The sequence below is a fragment of the Tauraco erythrolophus genome, chromosome 9 (assembly GCF_009769465.1).
Source record: "Tauraco erythrolophus isolate bTauEry1 chromosome 9, bTauEry1.pri, whole genome shotgun sequence".
In the NCBI taxonomy this organism is placed as follows: Eukaryota; Metazoa; Chordata; class Aves; order Musophagiformes; family Musophagidae; genus Tauraco; species Tauraco erythrolophus.
The window spans coordinates 16,029,953-16,043,487 of record NC_141473.1 but is presented as its reverse complement, the minus strand read 5'-3'; positions in this window follow the sequence as shown (position 1 = coordinate 16,043,487).

Here is a 13,535-nt window from a genome sequence, read left to right as displayed (position 1 = left end):
CGGTGCTGGGCTCTTTCCCTGGAGCTTGCCTGGGGGCAGCGGCTTGGCTTTCATCACCTTGGCTGTCTTCTGGGGCCCTTCCTGGGGCGCAGACCCTGGTGATTTGGCCTTGGCCAGCAGCGAGACAGCAGGCAATGGCTTCCAGAGCTGGTGAGGAGGTGTCGCCGGGGGGGTGAGGCCTGCAAGAGCACCGGAGGGCTGTCAAGAGCAGCCCCTTGCTTCAACTCACCCCACTGTGGCTCCCTCCCAGCCCACCTCCCTTCAAGCCCTAGAGTGTCCCTCAGCCCCACGACAGTCCCTCCCTGCCTGGACACGGCAGGTTCCCATCGCCTCACCCCAGGCATTACCTGCCACGTTGGCCAGCTCAGAGGCTTGCAGGCTGTCCGGGGGCTTCCTGTCCTGCTGGTCTCGGGCCTGAGAAGGGAAAGGAGCTTTGTTAAACACATTGGCCAAAGCCCAGCCCCAGTCCCCACACCTGGGGCACCTGCCCAAGCTGTCCCCCTGCCGGACAGGGAGAAGAGAAGATCTGAGAGAGCTACAAAGACGGAGCTTGCACCCCAGTAATGCACACTGATGCTTCCCCCCAGTTTTCCCCCCCTTGGTTGCAGCTCTGGCCCCCAGCCCAGTGAGGAGCTCAGCTCCTCCTGGGCCAGCAGATGCAGCCCCCGGCACAGTTTGGACCCTGTCAGGAACGAGAGGTACCCCAACTCCCCGCTGAAGGCAGAGCTCAGCCCTCCGCCAGGGTCCATGCTGCGCTGGTCCTCCGTACTCACCCGGAGTTCCCCGCCGGTCCGCTTGTCCTCGGGGAGCTGCGCAGGAGCCTCCTCCTTCTTGGCTGAAAAGAGAGCAGGTGGGTGAGGGTGGCAAGAGGCTGGGGCTGGAGGGCAGGGGACGGACCCTGCGTACAGGGGGACACGCAGAGCATCCCAGGCACAGCCATGGAGAGGTTTCACGTGGCCCAACCCAGCTCCTTGCAGGGAGCTGCTACAAGTCCCTTTGCTTGCCAGGCTCTTCACCACCCCCTTGGCCACCCCAGGGACCCTCAGCCACTTTCACAGGTCAGGAAAGAGATGGGGGCAGAGACAGCCCCAGGACAAGGCACTCAGGCAGGGTAACACCAGCCCACAGCAGCAGCGTTCCAGCCCTCCCACTCCATCCCACTGCGGGAGGCACAGGAAGCCCAGGGAGGCTGCATGGCATGGAGGGAGCCCTGCGGGGAAGGCACAGCACGCCGCAACCGCACCTTCGGACTTCTCAAACTGCTCCAGCAGGCTGGACAGGTCAGTGGCTTCGATCCCTGGGCCAAGGAGAGAGCATGGCAAGTCAGGTCAGCCAAAACCCTCCCAGCACCACGAGGATGCACCCCAGCCCCATCCTCCCCCTGCGCCAGCCTCCTCAGGTGACGGGGCAAGCACTGGGAAGGAGAAGCAGCGGCGGAGCCTGGAGCAGCTCTGTATCTCCCACAGCGAGGACAGGAGCACCTGACTCTGCAGCTCCAGGAAGGACCAGTTTAGGGCACAGCCAGCCCAGAACCATCCACTGGAGGCACATCCTGGCAGAGCGCTGGGAAGAGACCGCAAGCCCGCGGGCGCGGCTTTGCCACTGTCGCCCCCAGAAGCGCCAGGAACCAGTCCCGCTACCCACAGCTGCCAGCAGCACCGCAGCCTCGCTGGCTGGCGACACTCAGCCCCGCGCCCCACAACCCTCCTGCTCACCGTCTCACTGATGAAGGCTTGCACGATGTCTTTGCTGTTGTCGCTGGGCTGTGTCGGGCTGAGGAGCGGCTGGTGCCTCCACGCCGTGCAGAGGGTGCCTTGGCGGGCAGGCTGCTCTCTCGACCCGCTTTCGGTGCTGGTGCCGCAGCCTGGGAGACTGCTTTGTTGCCAGGTGACTCCTGCCCACAGCTGCCTTGGGCTCCGGCGGGGTTTTCTCCACTGCCCCCTTGCCCGGCCCTGCAGCCTCTTCCATGGGTGGGTGCCAGGGGACTCCCCGACAGGGCCAGGGGCCACCTCTGCAGGGCAATGGATGGCAGCTGGGGGAGCCTTTGGGAGCTGGGTGGGCAATGCAGTCAGGGGATCCTCTGGAGGCTGGGTGGGGGCAGCCTGGGAGGCCGCGATGTGCTGGGCTGGTGCTGCGGGAGGGACCCTGCTGGGCTGGGGCAGCGGCAGCTGATGGGGCTGCCAGGGGCTGGGCAGGGGCTGGGGCCGGAGGGACCTTAGGGAGAGAGTTCTCCATTGCCAGCCGTGCCTGCCTCCTGGGGTCTGACACTCTGTCAGTCACTGGCCTGACTGGGCCACCTGCAGCCCCTATCTCGCCGGCCGGGGTGGCGGGTGGCTGGGTGGGGAAGGCCGGAGGCTCCGAGCAGCTGAGTGCCGGGGCAGCGGCAGGCTGCCCGTGCAGGAGGGCTGTGCTGGGGTGGCACCAGCCGGGAAGGTGGCAGCACCCTGCAGTGCCACTCCGGGGTCCCCGTACGCCAGGGGAGGCACTGGAGGGCGGCATGGGGATTCCTGGCCAGTAGGACGGCGGTGCCCACCCCACTGGGGCATAGGGTGCCGCAGGGCCAAAGGGAGGTGGGGGTGGCACGGCTGGCAGGGGCCAGGCCATGGCTGGAGGTGGGAGGCCAGGCACCATGTGAAAAGTACTGGTGGAGCCAGCACTGGGCGGCGGGGGCAAATGGTGGCAGCCCACGGGCTGCGGGCCGAAGCAGGGCCAGGAAGGCACTGGTGGGTAAAGGGCATAAGCACCAGCAGAGGTTGGCGGCATCGCAGCAGGGCTGTCCCAGCAGCTGGGGGCATGTTTGGCGTGACAAAAGGCATCGGTGTCGATGGGGGTGTGGAGCCGTGGCAGTTGCTGGAACTGTGGCAGGTGCTGGAGCTAAGCCGGAGCGGTGAGAGCTTTGCCAGTGGGAGAAGGGACAGCAGCAGGGTTGGTGGGTTCCTCCGGGCTCTTCTGAGCACCAGCTGCTTCAGTGGCGGGGCGCACAGGTGACACCAGGCAGGGGATCTCTGCCAGTTCTGTTGGAGGCTCAGGGATGCTGGGCCACTTGCCGGCCGCTTGCTTCTCTCCATCCTTCCTGCCGCCCAGGCTGGGCTGGCGGTGCAGCATGCGGATGCGATATTCCCGCAGGCTCAGGGCCTTGGGCTTGGCTTCCTTGGGCAGAGCCTCGCTCGGCTCTGCCGTCGGCAGGCCCTGGGGAGGGTCCAGCCCCACACCTTTCTCTGGGAATGAAGAGGCAGTCTCCAAGACCCCACTGTCCTGTCTGGCCGCTGGCTGCGCATCCCCCTTGCCCTCAGCCGGGTTCGTCGGGTTGTCACACGCTGCTGCTGGCGGCTCCTCCATGCTTGGTGTGGTCTTCTCTAGAGGCATCACGGTCTCAGCCTTCTCTGGGGCCACGCTCACGGTTTCTAGTGGCGGCTCCTTTTGTGGTTCCTTCTGCACTTTCTCAGGCAGGGAGGCCCCTGCCGTGCTCCGGGGCCTGCCCCGGGACTGCGGTGCCCGCTCGGCACACAGCTCCATCTGCCCCTCCTTCCGGGCTCGCTCCAGCTGCTGCGCCAAGAAGTCTGAGACCTGGACAGAGGGTCGCGCTGCCCGCCGCCGGCTGGCAGGTGGCTGGGCCGGGGGCTGCCTAGAGCCAGCCGAGCGGAGGCGGTGGGCCATGCAGTCCCTGCCTGGCCTGGTCAGCTTGCTTTGGTCTTCCTCTGCTTTCTTTTTCCGACTCTTCCTTGCTCTCTCACGGCCACGTCCCTTCTCAGAGCCCTCACGTCTGCCACCCACTGGGGCCTCCGTGCTGCGCCGAGAGCTGCTGTGAGGGCTCCAGGCTCGGGGCATCGCTGCCTCTGGTGAGGACATGCTCTCTGGGATAGTGTAGGAGGGCTCCTTCTCAGGCAGTTTCTCCTCCTTCTCCTCCTCCATCTTGTTTGCCTGGGTTGGAGCTGCTGGCATCTCTGCCCGATCCTCTGGGACTGACTTCACAGTACCCTCCTCTGCTCCCAGGAGCTGGGGCTCCAGCTCAGGGAAGCTGGGGGCCAGTGGCTGCAGGACCACGGGGATCTCCATGCTTTCCCCCTCACCAGGCACAATTTCCAGCAAGACGGGACCGCTCAGGAGCTCCTTGGCCACAGGCTCGGTCTCGGGGTCCAGGCACACAGTGAAGGTGGGCAGGCAGTATGGATGCATGGACTTCACCAGCTCGCTCAAGGATACATCACTCGTGTTGATGATGCAGGGATCTTCATGCTCCTCCAGCGCCACCCCAGCCCTGCTCACACAAAACTCCCCAGACTCCATGCTGCTGTCTAGCTCTGGGCTCAAGGTAGCCTCCTCCTCCTCTTCCTCCCCATCGCTGCGCTGTGGCAGGGGCTGCTCTCGGGTCCGGTGCCGGCCCAGCTTCCTCTCCACCCTTGGGGTGCTGCAGACTTGCTTCTTCGACAGCGTCGGGTCATCAAGGCCATGAGCAGCACGGTCCCAAGCCAGGTCTGTGTCGGTCTGGAAAGCGGAACCAGAGTGAGCGTCATCGTCTGGGCTTTCACCAGAGCACTCCCCAGGCACAGCCAGCTGTGGGTCTGCTACAATGCTGCAGCAAAACCCCTGGGCAGACAAAAAGCTGGAACACGTTTGACCCTCCCAGCAAAACACAAGAGAGCTGGAAACCCACCAACTCCACACAGGCATCCACAGCATCTCTAGTCCCACAGCACCCAGCAGATGGGGCAGGCCCGGCTCCTGCTTCTGCCAGAAGCCTGCAAAAGCATCGCTTCTGGGAGAGGATGCCTGCACCAGGCAGGAAAGCAGGGACTGGGGGGCAGCAGCAGGGACACAGTTACCCCAGCATCACCGTGACACTGCTCCTTCAGCTTCCTCAGCTCAGCTGCTCACCTTCCCACCACAGAGATGCTGTTGACGCTTCCAAGAGGCCTGAGAGCTTTGGGCTGCTCCAAGGCAGGGCGCTCACACTCCAGCGACGGACACGATAAGCTGAGAAACTTCTGAAACTGGAGAGGAGACAGAGGATGAGGCAGCAGGTTTCTGCTGCTGGAGGGGACAGGCCACCCCTGGCCCCACAGTGGCCATGCATGTCACCCCGCAGAGCCCGGGAGCAAACTCAGCCATTTCACCCACGGCACACATAGCCCTGGTTGGCTGAGCAGAGGGGGACACGCTGCTCCCTGGAGCCTCTGGCACTCCTCTGGCTCTACACCAAGCCCCAAGGTGAAGGCATGGCCCCCTCCAAGCCCACACCAGAGCCCCAGGGAATCCAGGGCTGGCTCAGCCCTTCTCTTATGTTGCTGATCAGAGGAACCATCCCAGGGTGCTGGGGACCGGGGTCCTACCACCTCAGGGCACCTTCATGCCAGGATCTGGCAGAGCCCTGCCTAAGCATCTTCCCACACATTTTGGGGTCAGGCTGGCTCTGCCCTGCAACTCACTGAGGGATTCTCCCGCTCCCGAGGTGAGGTCAGCAGCTCTGCATCCATGATGGTGTCGAAGGGGGACAGGGTCTCATCGTCTGTGCTGTCCAGGATCTCGGTGATGGCAGTCAGCAGGGACAGCTCGTTCTGTGCATCCAGACAGGCCTTGCTCTGCTGCAAGGGCAAGGGCGGTCTCAGAGGGCGGTGGGCCACGGCCATGGGACCTGGCCATGGGGGACACTGCCGCCACCCCCACCCATGGCACAGCCAGAGCCAACCCGGCCGTCATGTCCCATGCCCGTGTGCGGGCTTTCACCTCGCTCAGAGAGAGGTCCTCGATGATGGAGATCACAGAGGAGTCGAGATAGTTCTGCATCGTCCCCAGGATCTCTTCAGCCTCCAAGATAGTTTCTGCATCCAATGATGTTAAGTTCAGGTCATCCCCCTCGAGGGAAAAGCACTGTCGAGGAGCACAGGGAGCCAGGTGAACACTTTGCAAAGCACCACTACCAACACCAATCTCCTCCGCAGCGCACATGGGCTCCCGACACCCTGCACTGCAAACAGTGGCTGAGCTCACCACCGCACCCCCGGCACCCCTAAACGCAGCGAGGAGGCAGGTGGAACACGGCTGCGCACAGGGGACCTTTCCCTCTTGCTTTTCGGCAGAGGTTCGGGCCAGCCCACCCCACGGCACAAAGTCCCATGCCGCCTTCCGCCTGAGACCCTTCCGATTGCCAGGGATGCCTCCACATCAAAAACATCCCAATTCGCTCTGCAGCTGCATGACTGGGAAAGACGAATGGATAAACCCCCAGCAATTCCCATCGCTCATGCCGGACGGGGAGGAGACAGGCAGGCTCCCCCCACCCCACGGACTGTCACGCGCTCCTCCAACTCTAGCTGTTGGCGCTTCAGATAAGCCCAAAAACATTACGAAATTCATAACAGAAGCGCAGGAGTCAGCAACAGGGATACAGCCAGCTGCCACTGCCGGGGCCCTACCCCGACACCTCTGCTGCACGCTACAAGAGGGCATGGGCTGTGCTTGCAATCCAAGACCAAACCAGCTTTGTTGCTGTTCTTCCCTCAAATCCCCAGGCCTATGCCCTTTCCAGATCCTCAGCCAGCTCCAGGGATGTTTGGGTAACACCTGATAGCTTTGGAAAGGTCTTTGCACCACACCCCATGGTGCCACACAGCCCAGCCAGGAAAAGCAAGATGCCAGGCGAGGGCAGGGGCTGCAGTCCCTGGCCAAGCAGAGCCACCGGACACAGCCTCTGCCAGGAGTGGAGTGGCAGCATAGACGTGTCACGGGCACAAGACAGGACGTGAATTCCTGTTTGCAGATGGGCTTAGGCAGAGATAACACAAGCAGGGGAGATAAAGGCATCAAGGACGGAGCCCTGGGAGAGCACACATTCCTCCCAAAGCAGGCAGAGAGCCGTCCTGCCCCTGCAGCAGCATGGGGAGAACCTGGCTGAAACCTGGAGGATGCGCATCTGATGCAGCTCACCTGTGCTTCATGTCGGTACTGCAGCTTGCACAAGCCTGAGCCCACACAGGACAGAACGCCCCCCGCCCCTGAGCAAGACCTGCCTGAACTTTGAAATCCTCTTCTGGCAAGAGCGAGGCTGCACTGGTTGGAGAGCAGGCATTTCACTAAATACATATTCCCTAAAATACGGCAGCACCAAAGCCATGTGCCCAAACCCCCGGTCCCTGGGGCTCTTCAGAGACTTGCCCCCATCAGACAGAGCAGGCACCTCTGGCTGCATCACAGCCAGGAGCCCCACGCAACCAAGGAACACAGGCATCCCAGGACCAGGCTGGGAATCAAAGCCAGGACCCCCACGGCAACACCCTAGACCCACCCAGCCCAAATCCCCCCGTCTGTGACTGCGTGCCGACATGGCAGCACTGAAGAGCAGGAGCCTTCAGTGGTTTGGGGCTCAGCAGCCTGGGCGCCCTCTCCCAGGGCTCTCCGTCTGGAAGTGGAGTCCACCAGTGACACCATGATACCACTCTACCCTGCCGTGCAGATCAAGCTACGGAGCAGTTTTACCACTCAGCTTCTCTAGTCCCCTCCCTCGGCCAGCGCTGGCTGCCAGAGCCCAGCGCAGAGCCCCGCTGGCAGCTGTCTACGACAACGCAGCCTGGCCCCGACTCCCAGCCAATCCTCCTGGAGATACCGGGAGGAGCGGGGAAGCACATCCAGGCTCGCACGTCCGGCCCCGCCAAGCGCCAGCGTGCAGCCCTGAGTCAGCGGTGACTGCCGGCAGAACCAGCGGGAGGGATCTTGTGGAGCATCAGCAGCAAGGGACGCGGTGGCCGGCTCACCCAGCCCCTGCTGATGGCACAGGGGTCTGGGGGCTGCCACTGGGGTTGCATGGCCCTGCTCATCTTGCCACAGGGCTGGCTCTCCCCGAAGGCAGCATCTAATAAGAGGTTTCCAGCCGTGACCAGTGCTGGATGTGTGGAGGAAAGGAAGGAAAATCCTCCCACTCAAATGGCCTCTTCCCGTGGCTCCTGCCCGCAGCCCAGGAGGGAGGGAGGGAGGGTGATCTCCCCAGCCCTCCTCGACTCCTTTGACTCAGCGCCTCGCAACAAGGAGTCCCACAGCCATGAGTCACCAGTAACGAGGCCGCGTTCCCCCCAGGACTCCCTTTGATCCACCTGGGGCCAGGCACCTCCTTCAGCCCTCCCACTTGTGCTTCGGGGTGGGGGTATGAACCAGCCCAGCCTGCTCCTGCCTCCCTGCCAGAGAACCCTGTCCCCCCTGCCTCAGGGGGGACACCCTCCGAGCCCTCCCAGCTCTCTGTGTTGGCTTTACACTCAGCAGTGCAGCAGAGAGGAGGCTGCAAGTCACGGGGATGTTCAAGGACAGGCTTGGGCTCAGGCCACGCTGTGCCCGAGCAGCCAGCGCTGCTGGCAAGAAGGAAGGATGCCCACAGCCCCAGAGCGAGCTTCGGGCACACGAGGAGCCAGGATTTGAGCCAACAGCCTGAGATGGCGATGGCCTGAGCGTGGCCACCAGCTCCTGCAGCACCCACTGCTGTGGTACCCCGGAGGCACAGCCGAGACCTCCGCGGGCAGCTGTCCATCCAACTCACACTGGTGACATGCGACACGTGTGCCCAGCGTGCCATGCTGGGGCTACGCCCTAAGCAGAGGGCAGCCATCCTCCCTGCGCCGGCCATGGCCAGGCTGCCAAGGCAGCTCTCGCCCAGCTGGAGCTGCCGGAAAGGGCACGGGGCTGCTGCCCACCAGGCGTGGGAAAAGATTGGGAAGTCGGAGGGCTCCAGCCAGCTGGCGCGGCACTAGCAAAGGATGCTCTGCGGGTTCCTTGTCTGCTTTTGGGAAGCGTCAGGCAGGAATACATCTCCCTTCCCAAACGCAGACTGCTCCGCCCGTGCCAGGGAGAGGCGAGGTGGGCTCAGCATCCCCCTGCTCGGGCTCGGCGTGGCGGGGGGGTCTCCCCTCGGCCGCCCCCGGGGCAGCTCCCCGGACAGATGGGAGCATTCTGGAAGGGGCAGAAGCGTAGAGCTCCCCGAAAACCCAACCCATGTGCAGAGCAGGGGCCCCCAGGTCCCGTCCGGGGGTGCTGCACCCCCGCACTCCCCGTCCAGACAGACGCACACCCACACCCAGCGCCCTTAGTCCAGCGCCGGCGGGTCCCACCGGGACCGGCGACACCGGCGGCGGCAGGGACGCTGCGTACGGGCGGCAGTACCGCGCCCCAGACCTGCCCCAGAGCGGGAGACGTTTCCCCCCGGGATAAACCCCCGCTTCCCCGGGGACAGGCCGCCGGTGCAGCTCGGGGAAGCTCCAGAGCACCCCGCCTTCTCCACTGGGAGCTCCTGCCGCCGAAACCGACAGGTGCCGGTATCTCAAACCGACCCCCCCTCGTCCACAGCCGCAGGTGGCGGAGGGCGGCACCGAGATGGAGGGACTGCGAGCGGGGGACCCGGCCGGCCTCCCCCCAGCCTCCGCTCCCCAGGAGCTGGGTGTCACCTCCCGCGGAGGGCGCCGAGACCCCCACCCCGGCGGATCCCGGGCCGTGCCGCAGCCCCCCCCCCCCCCCCGCCCCGTCCCCGCTTCGGTGCCGCCGTCACCACCCCACCCCGGCGGGAGAGCACCGGGCGCCACACTCGGCCCGCGGGAAGGGCGCCCCTAGCCCCCGCAGGGCCCCCCACCCACCGCCGGCGCGGCAGGCCCGCTCCCGGCACACGTGGTGCCGCCACCGCCGCGGGAGCCGCCCCGGCCTCCACGTGTCACGGCTCGGCCCGCCGCTCCCCGCCGCCGCCTACCTGCAGAGGGCTGCCGGAGCGGAAAGGCGGCTCGCGCGGGGCTCCGCAGCCCGCCAGCCCTCGCGGAGCGGCCCTGGCCGCGGCACCGGCGACCCCGGCGCCGGCAGCGGCGGGCACCGCTCCGCCCCGCAGCGCCGCCATCTTGGCGCCTCCGCTCCCAGCGCGGCCACTGCCGGGCGCGGCACGTGACCGCCGCCCGCCCCGCACTACAGCTCCCGGCGGCCACCGCGCCGCCTCACCCCGCCCCGCGAGGGGCACGCCGGGAGCGCACCCCTTCGCCGCCGGCGGCGCGCCGAGCGGCAGGCACCGGCCTGCGGGGGCGCCCAGCCGCGGGAAAGGGGGGCGGGCGGCCATCTTGAAGGTGGGCAGGCCCTGCGGCTTCGCCGCCATCTTTGCGGCGGGCGGGGGCGAGGAGGGTCAGCCCCGCCCTGCGGCGCGCGGGGCGGGGCGGGAGTCCCTGGCGGGAAGCGCCCAAGCGGAGCGGGGCGGGGCGGGGCGGGCGCGCGTTTTCCCGCGGCGCCAGCGAGGCCCGCCCCGCTGCCGGCTCTTGCCGCGCACGTGCGCGCAGCGGCGTGCGGCGTGCCGGGGGCCCCGCGTGTTCCCCGGGCTCCCGGGAAGCGGAGACGGAGCTGCTGCAGGAGCAGCGCCCGGCCACGGCTCGCGGTCCCGCGCCGCGAGCCTGCCCTGCGCCGGGAGGCGCCTTTGCGGCAGCCGCCAGCGGTGCTTCGTTGGGCCAAACCTCGCTTGGGGGTTGGTGGGAGCGACACGCGCGTGCGTTGGGCAAGGGACAGCGGAAAAAACGATCCGAGCTGAAAGGCAGGATGGGCACCGTGAGTTGCCCTGCAGCCTGCTGCCATGGCCGCAGGGCAGGACTGGGTACCAAGTGACAGCCTGTGTTCAGACTCTGAGGAGCTGGCACGCAGAACATTGCCTGGAGGATGCAAGGGACAAAAATAAGCCAAACTCGGGTCGTTTGGCACAGCTCCAGTCCAGCTCGGCTGCCCCAGGAGGGACAGGGGATGCTCATGTGCTTGGTTCCTGGCCTGTCTCTACTCTGGTACCCCCTGTGCCCAGTGTCCCTTTGGCTGCTCTCCCCACCTGTGGCTCTTCCTCTGCCTCCCTGACAGTAGGATCATGTCGTGGGGTGCAGGGATGTGCTCACAGCAGCACAAGTACAGTGTGGATATGCTGGCAGGAGCTCTGCCATGCAGGATTTGCCTGGTGGGGGCTAACTGTCCTGGCCTCTCCATCAGTCCCTGAGGGTGCAGACCTGCTGAGGACAGATTTCCTTGGGGATCCACAGGATAGATCTGTTTTATTCAGCCTTGTGTGCTGAGCTGGGGCATGTCTGACACGTGGAGCCTCATCCTGCTGCTCCTTCCTTCCACCCCTGCCACAAGGGACTTTCATCTGCAATCGCTCGTCCCACGTCACCTCCTGCCTCGCAGGGGCTGCTCCTCCTTAGCAACAGACAGGCTTTCATCCAGGGGAGCTGCTCCTCCAACAAGCCCAAGCCTCTCACTGACATCCTTGTCTGGCCAAAATGCCAGTCGACCAGCAGCCAGGCAGCTGGGTCCTCTTCCAGGGCTGTGGACCCACATGTGAGCACTGCAGAGCACCCACTGGGTTGTGTGCACGTGTTGATAAGGGGGAATGTGAGCTCACCCCTGGGGTGCTGGGCATGGGAGGCTGTGCTGGTTGTAACAACAGGCTCCTCAGGCCAGCGCTGCAGAAGAAGCAGGAAAGCCTGGGCAAGCTCTCCGGGCCCCATCTGCGACCCAGGGGTGGTTGCCTCTCTGAAAAGACACTTTGCTTCTCCTGAGCTCAATGTGCCTAAAGCAAGGAACAAGTCGCTGTGGAAAAGCCCGTGTCTCTCCACTGGCCCAAGGAGAGAGTGGCACGAGCCGGCAGCCAGGGACCTACCAACAGGGATGCAGAGCAGTGTTGTCCTCAGAGGCCTGCAGCTTCCCTCCTCCTGCATTGAACCCTCCTCTCCCTGGGGTACAACCAGGGCATGTGGTGACCTGCCTAATCATTCCGTCCCTGCATGTGGCAGGACCCTGCGGCACTGTGAGGCTGATCTCTCACAGAGCAAGTCTAGCCTGATGTGAGTCTTGGATGTGGGACCCTGGCACATGGGGTCCCTGGGCTGTGACCAGAGGGAAACCCACGTGCAGGTACCTCCCTCCCCCAGTACAACCCATGGCAGGGGTGCTCTCCCAGCATAGAGGCAGCACCAGGCACTCCTGCTAATTTACAAGGAAAAACAAACAGGCAGAAAGGAAAACACGTGTACTCGCAGCTCCCCTCCCTCCATGCCCAGTGATGGTGTCCCTGGCCAGGCACAACCTGTGAATAGCCCATCCTGATGCCCAGTACCACCCGGGCTCAGCCCATGCAGCACCCAGAGCACCTGCTCTGGGCTAATGTGGACAGCCTGCAAAGGAGAGCTCATCCCACATGATGCTTAAAGGACACTCAGTGAAGAGGAACGTGAGTCCCACCCAGGCAAGGGTAGATGGGCTGGTGCCGGCTCTTCAGCAGGGAGAGGGGGCCCAGGTTCCCCCAGGCAGTTTGCTTTACCCAGGATGCTGCTCCCACCATGGCGCTTGGGCTGTGTCTTTGCAGGGAAGCAGAGAAATGGCACCTGCCCTCGCAGACGGGGCCGCTGGGGCCACGACAGGCACTGCCCCTGCCACAGGCGTTCAGGGTCCTGCAGAGCTGCGTGAGGCTGGAGGAGGATCCCTCAAGGGGCTTCTCTTGAGGGGAGCGATGCTCATGAGGCAGATGCCCCCAGGGATGGCACTCTGCTCCTTCTGCCCTGGCGTCTCTCCAGGCCCCAGTCCTGGGAGCATGGAGGGATGTGGCCATATCCTTGCATGGCACAGGGTGCAGCATGGATCTGAGCAGCTCCCCTGCCTGACAGCCCCTGCCATCTACGCTTAAGATGCGGCAAACGCCAGCCACGACCTCCCCGACCCGGCAACATGCTGCTGCAAACCCTCTTTCCTTCCTGTCCCCAAGCTCTGCGGCTGCCTGGCCCCTTCCCTCCCACTCACCCGCCTCCAGGCTCCTCCAGGGCTGTCTCCTCCCAGTTCCCCGGGGCTGGCAGCCCCCACGGTGCCCCAGGCTGGGAGACTGGCAAGGTCCCAAACAGCACCGGCCTTGCTGAACAGCCTCGGCCTCCCCTTCTCGTTCCCCTGGCCTCCCGGGTGGAAAATCGCCACCGGCTGCCCCGGGGGCTTGAATGGGCAGGTTCATCCACTCCCCTGGACACGAGTGCCTGCACACTCGTCCCTCCACCTTCTCCCTGGTTCTTTCTCTGCCTCTGGGAAGGGCCAGGGCCGGGAGGCTGCTGGCCTCCTGCCGGGAGCTGCAGCCTGGGGCCTCTGTAGGGCCCTGGGAGAGGTGCCGAGCTCCGCAGGGATCCTGGAGGAGAAGCTCAGCCCTGCGCCAGCTCCTCGGGGAGGACCAGCCCCCCGGGGCTCCGCAGCCCGTGGCCCTGAGAGCCCTCACCCGCGGGTGTCTGAGGGCAGCGCTCTCCCGTGGGGTCCCCTTCGACGGCCACAGACCCCAGGGGGGGCAGCGAGGCCCGGGTGTCTCCTCGGGGCTGAGAGGCCCTTTCCCCCCACCCCCCCGCCACGGCGCCCCCCAGACCGAGAGCCGGGCTGGGCGCCCGCAGGGCGCGGCGAGGGCGGGAGGACGAGACCCCAGGCCGGAGGCGGGCGCCGGCGCCTGACATGGCGGCGCCCCCCCGCCCTCGGGGTGACGCGGGGAAGGGGGGGGGGGGGGGGAGGGCCGCGCACGCACGCACGCA